The 12,415-nt window shown below is 40.3% G+C and overlaps 1 non-coding gene across 1 annotated transcript; it reads left to right on the top strand.

Annotated features, from left to right (window-relative positions):
* Positions 1–11,525: 11,525 nt before the first annotated feature.
* On the top strand, positions 11,526–11,633 carry LOC148574941 (small nucleolar RNA R71). Its single transcript, XR_015905729.1, has one exon. It is a non-coding gene; the product is annotated as a small nucleolar RNA R71 (small nucleolar RNA).
* Positions 11,634–12,415: the final 782 nt, after the last annotated feature.

Raw genomic sequence — 12,415 nt, 5'->3', positions numbered from 1 at the left:
GAGATCTTAGTCTAATTAAGGATTCACTTATTAGCTCACTTGACCCTATACATAAATCCTTACCTTTACCTTGACCCCATTACAACCTCAATTAAAGACCTCATGACTTTTTGGTATGACTATACTCTATAATTGTTGATTGGTTAGATGAAGAGCAAAGCTCTAGAAAGCAAGAATAAAAAGAAAGATAGAGTGAATAAACCCAATAAACACTGAGTGACTAGAGAGTAAACACAAAATCCAGTGAGGGTTTAATAACTCATCAACATATATCTGTACTTAATTTACTAATTGTTTTGCAAGTTTGTACAATGTTTTCTTTCCCATCTCATTTGCTAAAACGCTTTATTATTTAAGGGTTGGCTATATATACATACATGACTCCTTGAGAATGTGAATTAACTTGACTACATGTAAGCTTTATATATAAGTGAATAATTTAGAGTTGCATGATGCATCATTCATTTAGGTAGTTGCATTTAAATTAGGTTGCATTGCATGACATTCCATCACTTTAATCTTAATTATTTACCTTGGATTTAGCATGAGGACATGCTAGTGTATAAGTGTGGGGAGGTTGATAAACCCATATTTCATGAGTTCTTTTGTGCTTAATTTGAGTGATTTATACAATCCTTCACCTACTTATTCACATTAATTGCGTGGTTTTACTTTCCCTTCCTTATTATGTGATGTAAGTGAAAAATATGTTTCCTAAGCTTTAAAATTAATTATTTTAATTACCTTTATTTCCATTCGATGCCGTGATTAGTGTGTTGAGTAGTTTAAGATTTTCTAAGTCAGAATGACTTAAAGGATGAAAAAGGAAACATACTAAAATGAAAGGAGAAAGCAAAATGGAGCTTTAAGGAAACTGGTATCCACGCGATCGCATGGATGACGCGATCGCGTGCCAAGCACGAATCAGCAGCGATGCGGCCGCATGACTGACGCGACCGCGCGCCTTAAGCAGAATGCACATGACGCGGTCGCATGACTGACGTGACCGCGTGGCAAGGAAAAGCTCCAAATGACGCGATCGCTTGACCCACGCGGACGCGTGACAGAGGCCATGCACCAGAATTTACAGAATATGCCCCAGCGAATTCTGAAGCCCTTTTTGGCCCAGATCCAAGTACAGACAGCATAGACCAGAGGTTATAAAGTGTGGGAATGCATCCATTCAAAGAGAGCTCGCATTTTTTACCTTTCAATGATTTAGATTTAGTTGAGGGGGAGATCTTCTCCTCTCTCTCTTTTAGGATTTAGGATTTCTTCTTACTTTAAGAGTGACTCTTAATCCAGGTTTTATATTTCTTTGTTTTAAACTTTCCTTTCACTTATTTATTTATTTCAATATCTGAGTTGGCTATTTATCTTTATAATTGAATCTATGAATTCTCCCATGTTACAGACTGTTATTTGAATTAATGATATTTGAGGTATTTTCAGTTTATGATTGCTCTCTTTGATTTAAGTCACCATTGCTTCCCATCTAAGGATATTTTTATTATTCTATCAATTTTACTTTTTCCCCTTTTAGTCCTGGTTAAGAATTCAGTAACTCAACAGTTATTAAACTCAACCTAACTGATAATCGTTATCTTGCTAATTGAGCTGACTTAAGTAATCCCAATCTTTTCTTAGGAAATAAATAGGATTCAAAGGTCAATTTAATTAGTCCCCTGACTTTCCTTTGCCCTAGTAAAGGTTGACCAAGTGGAGTTTAGATTCAACTTTCATTATAGTTGAGAGAGATAACTATGTTGGACCCCCGACTTCTCTTACCTTGCCAAAAGTCTGCTTTACAGTATTTATTTATTTTAATTGCCATTTACTTTACTTGTCATTTAAATTACTTTTTTCTCATCTTCTAAACCCCGATTACAACCTTTATAGCCAATAATAAGAACATACTTCCTCGCAGTTCCTTGAGAAGACGACCCGAGGTTTGAATACTCGGTTAACAATTTTTAAAGGGGTTTTGTTACTTGTGACACCCAAAACGTTTGTACGAAGGGATTTTAGTCGGTTTAGAGACTATATCTACAACGCAACTGTTTCTACGAATCTCTTTACTAGCAAAAATCCCGACGTCACCCATCACTGATTAGTACTCTAGGGATACCAAACCTGCTGAAGATATATTTCTGGAGGAACTTCAGCACTGTCTTAGTATCATTAGTGGGTATGGCAATGGCCTCTACCCATTTTGATACATAATCGACTACCACCAGAATATAAGTGTTTGAGTATGATGGTGGGAAAGGCCCCATGAAGTCAATTCCCTATACATCAAATAACTCAATCTCCAAGATCCCTTGTTGAGGCATGGCGTAACCATGAGGCAGATTACCAGCTCTCTGGCAACTGTCACAGTTACGTATAAACTCTTGGGAATCTTTATAGAGGGTAGGCCAGTAGAAGCCACATTGGAGGACCTTGGTGGCTGTTCGCTCACCTCCGAAATGGCCTCCATATTGTGATCCATGGCAATGCCATAAGATCCTCTGTGATTCTTCTCTAGGCACACACCTATGGATTATTCCGTCTGCACATCTCTTAAAGAGATAGGGTTCATCCCACAAGTAGTACTTTGCATCAGTAATTAATTTTTTCTTTTGTTGCCTGCTGTACTCCTTGGGTATGAACCTTGCAGCTTTATAGTTTGCAATGTCTGCAAACCATGGTGTTTCCTGAATGGCAAACAAATGCTCATCTGGAAAGGTTTCAGAGATCTCAATAGAGGGAAAGGACGTCCCTTCTACTGGCTCTATCCGGGACAGATGGTCAGCCACTTGGTCTTCTGTCCCTTTTCTGTCTCTTATTTCTATATCAAACTCCTGCAGAAGCAACACCCATCTTATGAGCCTGGGTTTTGAATCCTGCTTTGTGAGTAGATATTTAAGAGCAGCATGGTCAGTGTACACAATCACTTTGGATCCTACTAAGTATGATCTAAACTTGTCAATGGCATAAACCACTGCAAGCAATTCTTTTTCTGTGGTTGTGTAGTTTTTCTGGGCATTATTTAAAACGCGTCTAGCATAATAAATGACATGCAGAAGCTTGTCATGCCTCTGCCCCAGTACTGCACGAATGGCATGGTCACTGGCATCACACATTAGTTCAAATGGTAATGTCCAGTCTGGTGCAGAGATAAGTGGTGCTGTGACCAGCTTAGCTTTCAGAGTCTCAAACGCTTGCAGACACTCTGTGTCAAACACAAATGGCGTGTCAGCAGCTAGCAGATTGCTCAAGGGTTTTGCAATTTTTGAAAAATCCTTTATAAACCTCATGTAGAATCCTGCATGCCCCCAGAAAGCTTCTGATTTCCTTAACATTAGCAAGTGGTGGTAATTTTTCAATTACTTCCACTTTAGCTTGATCCACCTCTATTCCCTTGTTTGAAATTTTATGCCCAAGGACAATTCCCTCAGTCACCATAAAGTGGCATTTTTCCCAGTTTAAAACTAGGTTGATCTCTTGGCATCTTTTCAGAACAAGTGCTAAATGGTTAAGGCAGGAGCTGAATGAGTCTCCAAATACTGAAAAGTCATCCATGAAGACTTCCAGAAATTTCTCTACCATATCAGAAAAGATAGAGAGCATGCACCTCTGAAAGGTTGCAGGTGCATTACACAGACCAAAGGGCATCCTCCTGTAAGCAAACACTCCAGAAGGACATGTGAATGCTGTTTTCTCTTGGTCCAGAGGATCTACTGCAATTTGGTTATAACCTGAATAGCCATCCAAAAAGCAGTAGTATTCATGACCTGCTAGTCTCTCTAGCATCTGGTCTATGAATGGTAAAGGAAAATGATCATTTCTGGTGGCTGTATTGAGCCTTCTGTAGTCAATACACATGCGCCACCCTGTAACTGTTCTTGTAGGAACCAGTTCATTCTTTTCATTATGAACCACTGTCATACCTCCCTTTTTGGGGACAACTTGAACAGGGCTCACTGATGTCGGGTTTTCTACCAGTAAAGAAATTCATAGAAACGGTTGCGTTGTAGATATAGTTTCTAAACCGGCGAAAATCCCTTCGTACAAACGTGTTGGGTGTCACAAGTAACAAACCCCTTTAAAAATTGTTAACCGAGTATTCAAACCTCGGGTCGTCTTCTCAAGGAACTGCGAGGAAGTATGTTCTTATTATTGGCTATAAAGGTTATAATCGGGGTTTAGAAGGTGAGAAGCAAGTAATTTAAATGACGAGTGAATTAAATGGAAATTAAGAATAAATAATAACTGTAAAGCAACTTTTAGCAAGGTAGAGAAATTAGAGGTCCAACTTAGTTATCTCTCTCAACAATAATAAAAGTTGAATCTAAACTCCACTTGGTCAACCTTCACCAGGGCAAAGGAAAGTCAAGGGACTAATTAAATTGACCTTTGAATCCTATTTATCTCCTAAGAAAAGGTTGGGATTACTCAAGTTCAGCTCAATTAGCAAGATAACGATTATCAATTATGTCGAGTTTAATAACTGTTGAGTTACTAAATTCTTAACCAGAACCAAAAGGGGAAAAGTAAAATTGCTGGAATGATAAAGAGGTCCTTAGATGGGAAGCAATGGTAACTTAAATCAAAGAGAACAATCATAAACTGAAAATACCTCAATTATCATTAATTCAAATAACAGTCTGTAACATGAGAGAATTCATAAATCAAATTATAAAAATCAATTCAAATGTTGGAATCAAATAAATAGAAGTAAAAACTAAAAGAACATTAAACCTGGGATCCAGAGTTACTCTTAAAACAAGAAGAAATCCTAAATCCTAAAAGAGAGAGAGAAGATCTCCCTCTCAACTAAATCTAAATCATTGAAAGGTAAAAATATGCGAGCTCTCCCTGAATGGATGCATTCCCTCACTTCATAACCTCTGGTCTATGCTTTCTGGACTTGGATTTGGGCCAAAAAGGGCTTTAGAACTCGCTAGGGCGTGTTCTGTAATTTTCTGGTGCGTGGCTGGTGCACGAAATTGTGATGTCCAGGCTCGATCAATCCCTGGTAATGGCTCCAAAGCTTGGTGCTTTGATCTTAATTCATAATTGTCACAACTTCGATACAACTAACCAGCAAGTGCACTGGGTCGTCCAAGTAATACCTTACGTGAGTAAGGGTCGAATCCCACGGAGATTGTTGGTATGAAGCAAGCTATGGTCACCTTGTAAATCTCAGTCAGGCAGATATAAAGTGATAATGGTGTTTTCGAATATTATATAATAAGATAGGGATAGAGATACTTATGTAAATCATTGGTAGGAATTTCAGATAAGCGAATGGAGATGCTTTTCGTTCCTCTGAACCTCTGCTTTCCTGCTATCTTCATCCAATCAGTCTTACTTCTTTCCATGGCTGGCTTTATGCAAGGGCATCACCGTTGTCAGTGGCTACATCCCCTCCTCTCAGTGAATAATATGCTCACGCACCCTGTCACGGCACGGCTATTCATCTGTCGGTTCTCGATCATGCTGGAATAGGATTCACCCTCCTTTTGCGTCTGTCACTAACGCCCAACAATCGCGAGTTTGAAGCTCGTCACAGTCATTCAATCATTGAATCCTACTCAGAATACCACAGACAAGGTTTAGACCTTCCGGATTATCTTGAATGCCGCCATCATTCTAGCTTACGCCACGAAGATTCTGGTTAGGAGATCTAAGAGATATTCATTCTAGCTTAATTCATGTAGAACAGAAGTGTTTGTCAGGCACGCGTTCATAAGGGAGAAGGATGATGAGCGTCACACATTATCATCACCTTCATCACGTTCTTGGGTGCGAATGGATATCTTTAGAAGCGAAATAAGAAGAATTGAATAAAAAACAGTAGTACTTTGCATTAATCTTTGAGGAACAGCAGAGCTCCACACCTTAATCTATGGAGTGTAGAAACTCTACCGTTAAAAATACATAAGTGAAGGTCCAGGCATGGCCGAGATGGCCAGCCCCCTAAAACGTGATCAAAGGATCATAAGGTAATCCAAAGATGGTCAAAAAGACGCCTAATACAATAGTAAAAGGTCCTATTTATAATAAACTAGCTACTAGGGTTTACATGAGTAAGTAATTGATGCATAAATCCACTTCCGGGGCCCACTTGGTGTGTGTTTGGGTGAGCCTGAGTGTTGCACGTGCAGAGGCCATTTGTAGAGTTGAACGCCAGTTTCTGTGCCAGTTTGGGCGTTCAACTCTGGTTTTGGATCCTTTTCTGGCGCTGGACGCCAGATTTGGGCAGAAGGCTGGCGTTGAACGCCAGTTTACGTCGTCAATTCTTGGCCAAAGTATGGACTATTATATATTTCTGGAAAGCCCTGGATGTCTACTTTCCAACGCAATTGGAAGAGCGCCATTTCGAGTTCTGTAGCTCCAGAAAATCCACTTTAAGTGCAGGGAGGTCAGAATCCAACAGCATTAGCAGTCCTTCTTCAACCTCTGAATCTGATTTCTGCTCAAGTCCCTCAATTTCAGCCAGAAAATACCTGAAATCACAGAAAAACACACAAACTCATAGTAAAGTCCAGAAATGTGAATTTAACATAAAAACTAATGAAAACATCCCTAAAAGTAACTAGATCCTACTAAAAACATACTAAAAACAATGTCAAAAAGCGTATAAATTATCCGCTCATCACAACACCAAACTTAAATTGTTGCTTGTCCCCAAGCAACTGAAAATCAAATAGGATAAAAAGAAGAGAATATACTATAAATTCCAAACTATCAATGAAACATAGCTCCAATCATATGAGCGAGACTTATAGCTTTTTGCCTCTTGAATAGTTTTGGCATCTCACTTTATCCATTGAGGTTCAGAATGATTGGCATCTATAGGAACTTCAGATTTCGAATAGTGTTATTGACTCTCCTAGTTCAGTATGATGATTCTTGAACACAGCTTCTTTATGAGTCTTGGCCGTGGCCCTAAGCACTTTGTTTTCCAGTATTACCACCGGATACATAAATGCCACAGACACATAATTGGGTGAACCTTTTCAGATTGTGACTCAGCTTTGCTAAAGTCCCCAATTAGAGGTGTCCAGGGTTCTTAAGCACACTCTTTGTTTTTGCTTTGGACCTTGACTTTAACCGCTCAGTCTCAAGTTTTCACTTGACACCTACACGCCACAAGCACATGGTTAGGGACAGCTTGGTTTAGCCGCTTAGACCAGGATTTTATTCCTTTAGGCCCTCCTATCCACTGATGCTCAAAGCCTTGGGATCCTTTTTATTTGCCCTTGCCTTTTGGTTTTAAGGGTTATTGGCTTTTTCTGCTTGCTTTTTCTTTTTCTTTCTATATATTTTTTTTTCGCCTATTTTTTTTTCTGCAAGCTTTGTTCTTTGCTGCTTTTTCTTGCTTCAAGAATCGTTTTTATGATTTTTCAGATTATCAAATAACATGTCTCCTAATCATCATTCTTTCAAGAGCCAACATATTTAACATTCTTAAACAACAACTTCAAAAGACATATGCACTGTTCAAGCATACATTCAGAAAACAAGAAGCATTGTCACCACATCAATATAATTAGGCTAAGTTCAAGGATAAATTCGAAACTCATGTACTTCTTGTTCTTTTGAATTAAAACATTTTTCATTTAAGAGAGGTGATGGATTCATAGGACATTCATATCTTTAAGACAAAGTTACTAACTACTAATGATCATGTAATGAAGGCACAAACATAGATAAGCACATAACATAGAAAACGAAAAACAGAGAAAGCAAGAACAAGGAATGAATCCACCTTAGTGATGGTGGCGTTTCCTTCTTGAGGAACCAATGATGTCCTTGAGCTCTTCTATGTCTCTTCCTTGTCTTTGTTGCTCCTCCCTCACTGCTTTTTGATCTTCTCTTATTTCATGAAGCATGATGGAGTGCTCTTGATGTTCCACCCTTAGTTGTCCCATATTGGAACTCAATTCTTCTAGGGAGGTGTTGATGTGCTCCCAATAGTTTTGTGGAGGAAAGTGCATTTGAGGCATTTCTGGAATCTCATGGTGATGAGCTTCTTGCGCCTCTTGAGCTCCATGACTGGGCTCTCTTGCTTGCTCCATCTTTTTCTTAGTGATGGGCTTTTCCTCTTTAATGAGGATATCTCCCTCTATGTCAATCCCAGCTGAATTGCATAGGTGGCAAATGAGGTGAGGAAAGGCTAACCTTGCCATGGTGGAGGACTTGTCAGCCACCTTGTAGAGTTCTTGAGGTATAATCTCATGAACTTCCACCTCTTCTCCAATCATGATGCTATGGATCATGATGGCCCGGTCTATAGTAACTTCAGACCGGTTGCTAGTGGGAATGATTGAGCATTGAATAAACTCCAACCATCCTCTAGCAATAGGCTTGAGGTCCAATCTTCTTAGTTGAACCGGCTTGCCTTTGGAGTCAATCTTCCATTGAGCTCCTTCTACACATATGTCCATAAGGACTTGGTCCAACCTTTGATCAAAGTTGACTCTCCTTGTGTAGGGGCGTGCGTTCTCTTCCATGTATGGCAAGTTGAACGCCAACCTCACATTCTCCGGACTAAAATCTAAGTATTTCCCCCGAACCATTGTAACATAGTTCTTTGGATCCGGGTTCTTACTTTGATCATGGTTCTTGGTGATCCATGCATTGGCATAGAACTCTTGAACCATTAGGATGCCGACTTGTTGGATGGGATTTGTTAGAACTTCCCAACCTCTTCTTTGAATTTCATGTCGGATCTCCAGATACTCATTTCTTTTGAGTTTAAAAGGGACCTTAGGGATCACCTTCTTCTTGGCCACAACATCATAGAAGTGGTCTTGATGGGCTTTGGAGATGAATCTTTCCATCTCCCATGACTCGGATGTGGAAGCTTTTGTCTTCCCTTTCCCTCTTCTAGAGGATTCTCCGGTCTTTGATGCCATCAATGGTAATGAAAAAACAAAAAAGCTATGCTTTTACCACACCAAACTTAGAATATTGCTCGCCCTCGAGCAATAAACAGAAGAATAGAAGAAGAAGAAGAAGAAATATGGAGAGTGAGAGGGAGATGTGGTTTCGGCTAAGAGGAGTGTAGAGGGGTGTGTTGTGTGAATTTGATGAAGAATGGAGGGCTTTATATAGGGAAGGGAGGGGGGTTATGGTTCGGCCATATGGGTGGGTTTGGGTGGGAAATTGGTTTTGAATTTTGAAGGTAGGTAGAGTTTATGAGGTAGGTTTATGGGAAAGAGTGGATGGATGTGAGTGGTGGAGAGATGATGGGGAAGAGAGATTGAGGTGATTGGTGAAGGGTTTTTGGGGAAGAGTGTTTATGGGGTTGTGTGAAAGAGAGTGGTGAGAAGAAGTGAGTGGAGGTAGGTGGGGATCCTGTGGGGTCCACAGATCCTGAGTGGATCCTGTGGGGTCCACAGATCCTGAGGTGTTCAAGGATTTACATCCTTGCACCCATTAGGCATGTAAAAATGCCTTTGTATCCAACTCTGGGCGTTCAGCGCCAGGTTGGTGGCCATTTTGGGCGTTCAACGCCCATCTGTGTGCCATTTCTGGCGTTGAACGCCAGAACCATGCCTGTTCTGGCGTTCAGCGCCCAGAAGCTGCCCATTTTGGGCGTTCAGCGCCAGAACCATGCTCTGTTCTGGCGCTGAACGCCAGACAGATGCTCCTCCATGGTGTAATTTTTCTTCTGCTGTTTTTGATTCCGTTTTCAATTTTTATATTTATTTTGTGACTCCACATGATCATGAACCTAAGAAAACATGAAAAACAATAAAAATAAGAATTAGATAAACATTGGGTTGCCTCCCAACAAGCGCTTCTTTAATGTCAATAGCTTGACAGTGGGCTCTCATGGAGCCTCACAGATGTGCAGAGCTTTGTTGAGACTCTCCAACACCAAACTTAGAGTTTGGATATGGGAGTTCAACACCAAACTTAGAGTTTGGTTGTGGCCTCCCAACACCAAACTTAGAGTTTGACTGTGGGGGCTCTGGTTGACTCTGCTTGGAGAGAAGCTTTTTCTGCTTCCTCTCCATGGTTGCAGAGGGAGATCCTTGAGTTTTAAACACAAGGGACTTCTCATTCCATTGAAGGAATATTTCACCTCTGTCAACATCAATCACAGCTCTTGCTGTGGCCAAGAAAGGTCTTCCTAGGATGATGGATTCATCCTCTTCCTTTCCAGTATCCAGGACTATGAAATCAGTAGGTATGTAAAGGCCCTCAACCTTTACTAATACATCTTCTACTTGTCCATAAGCCTATTTTCTTGAGCTGTCTGCCATCTCCAGTGAGATTTTAGCAGCTTGCACCCCATAGATTCCTAGTTTCTCTATTACAGAGAGGGGCATGAGGTTTATCCCTGAACCAAGGTCACACAGAGCCTTAAAGATCATGGTGCCTATGGTACAAGGGATTATGAACTTTCCAGGATCCTGTCTCTTCTGAGGCAATGTCAGTTGATCCAGATCACTTAGTTCATTGATGAACAAGGGAGGTTCAACTTCCCAAGCATCAATGCCAAATAATTTGGCATTCAGCTTCATGATTGCACCAAGAAACTTGGCAGTTTGCTCTTCAGTGACATCCTCATTCTCTTCAGAAGAGGAATACTCATCAGAGCTCATGAAGGGCATAAGGAGGTTCAATGGAATCTCTATGGTCTCTAGATGAGCCTCAGAGTCCTTTGGTTCCTCAGAGGGAAGCTCCTTATTGATCACTGGACATCCCAGGAGGTCTTCCTCCTTGGGATTCACGTCCTCTCCTCTCCTTACAGGTTCAGCCATGGCGCTTATGTCAATGGCCTTGCACTCTCCTTTTGGTTTCTCTTCTGTATTGCTTGGGAGAGTACTAGGAGGGATTTCAGTGATCCTTTTACTCAGCTGGCCCACTTGTGCTTCCAGATTTCTAATGGAAGACCTTGTTTCATTCATGAAACTTACAGTGGCCTTAGATAGATCAGAGACTAGATTTGCTAAATTAGAAGCATTTTGTTCAGAGTTCTCTGTCTGTTGCTGAGTTGATGATGGAAAAGGCTTGCTATTGCTAAACCTGTTTCTTCCACCATTATTAAAGCCTTGTTGAGGCTTTTGATCCTTCCATGAGAAATTTGGATGATTTCTCCATGTTGAGTTATAGGTGTTTCCATAATGTTCACCTAAGTAATTTACCTCTGTTATTGCAGGGTTCTCAGGATCATAGGCTTCTTCTTCAAAAGATGCCTCTTGAGTACTGTTGGATGCAGCTTGCATTCCATGCAGACTCTGAGAGATCATATTGACTTGCTGAGTCAATATTTTATTCTGAGCCAATATGGCATTCAGAGTATCAACTTCAAGAACTCCCTTCTTCATAGGCGTCCCATTATTCACAGGATTCCTTTTAGAAGTGTACATGAACTGGTTATTAGCAACCATGTCAATGAGTTCTTGAGCTTCTGCAGGCATTTTCTTTAGGTGAATAGATCCACCTGCAGAAGTGTCCAGTGACATTTTTGATAGCTCAGATAAACCATCATAGAATATATCCAAGATGGTCCATTCTGAAAGCATGTCAGAAGGACACTTTTTGGTCAACTGTTTGTATCTTTCCCAAGCTTCATAGAGGGATTCACCTTCTTTCTGTCTGAAGGTTTGAACATCAGCTCTAAGCTTGCTCAGCTTTTGAGGAGGAAAGTACTTGGCTAAGAAAGCCGTGACCAGCTTATCCCAAGAGTTCAGGCTATCTTTGGGTTGAGAATCCAACCATAATCTAGCTCTGTCTCTTACAGCAAAATGGAAAAGCATGAGCCTGTAGACTTCAGGATCTACTCCATTAGTCTTAACAGTATCACATATCTGCAAGAATTCAGTTAAGAACTGAAAAGGATCTTCAGATGGAAGTCCATGAAACTTGCAGTTCTGCTGCATCAGAGAAACTAATTGAGGTTTCAGCTCAAAGTTGTTTGCTCCAATGGCAGGAATGGAGATGCTTCTTCCATGTAAATTGGAATTAGGTGCAGTAAAGTCACCAAGCATCTTCCTTACATTATTATTATTTTCGGCTGCCATCTCCTCTGCCTGTTCGAAAATTTCTGAAAGGTTATCTCTGGATTGTTGTATTTTAGCTTCTCTTAATTTTCTCTTCAGAGTTCTTTCAGGTTCTGGATCTGCTTCCACAAGAATGTTCTTATCCTTGCTCCTGCTCATATGACAAAGAAGAAGGCACAGAAAAATAATAATAATAATAGAGATTCTCTTTACCACAGTATAGAGGTTCCCTTATGTGAGTAGAAGAAAAGAGGAAGAAATTCGAACACAGATAGAAGAGGGGGTTCGAATTTGGTGATGATGTGAGGAAGAGATGTTTAGTTAATGAATGAATAAATAGAATAGAATGAAAGAGAAGGAGGGAATTTTTGAAAATTATTTTTGAAAAGGAGTTAGTGATTTTTGAA

The sequence above is a fragment of the Arachis ipaensis genome, chromosome B2 (genome assembly GCF_059453495.1).
Source record: "Arachis ipaensis isolate K30076 ecotype BB chromosome B2, ASM5945349v1, whole genome shotgun sequence".
Lineage (NCBI taxonomy): Eukaryota > Viridiplantae > Streptophyta > Magnoliopsida > Fabales > Fabaceae > Arachis > Arachis ipaensis.
Note: the sequence above shows the minus strand (reverse complement) of the source record. Positions and strands in the feature narration are given on the sequence as shown.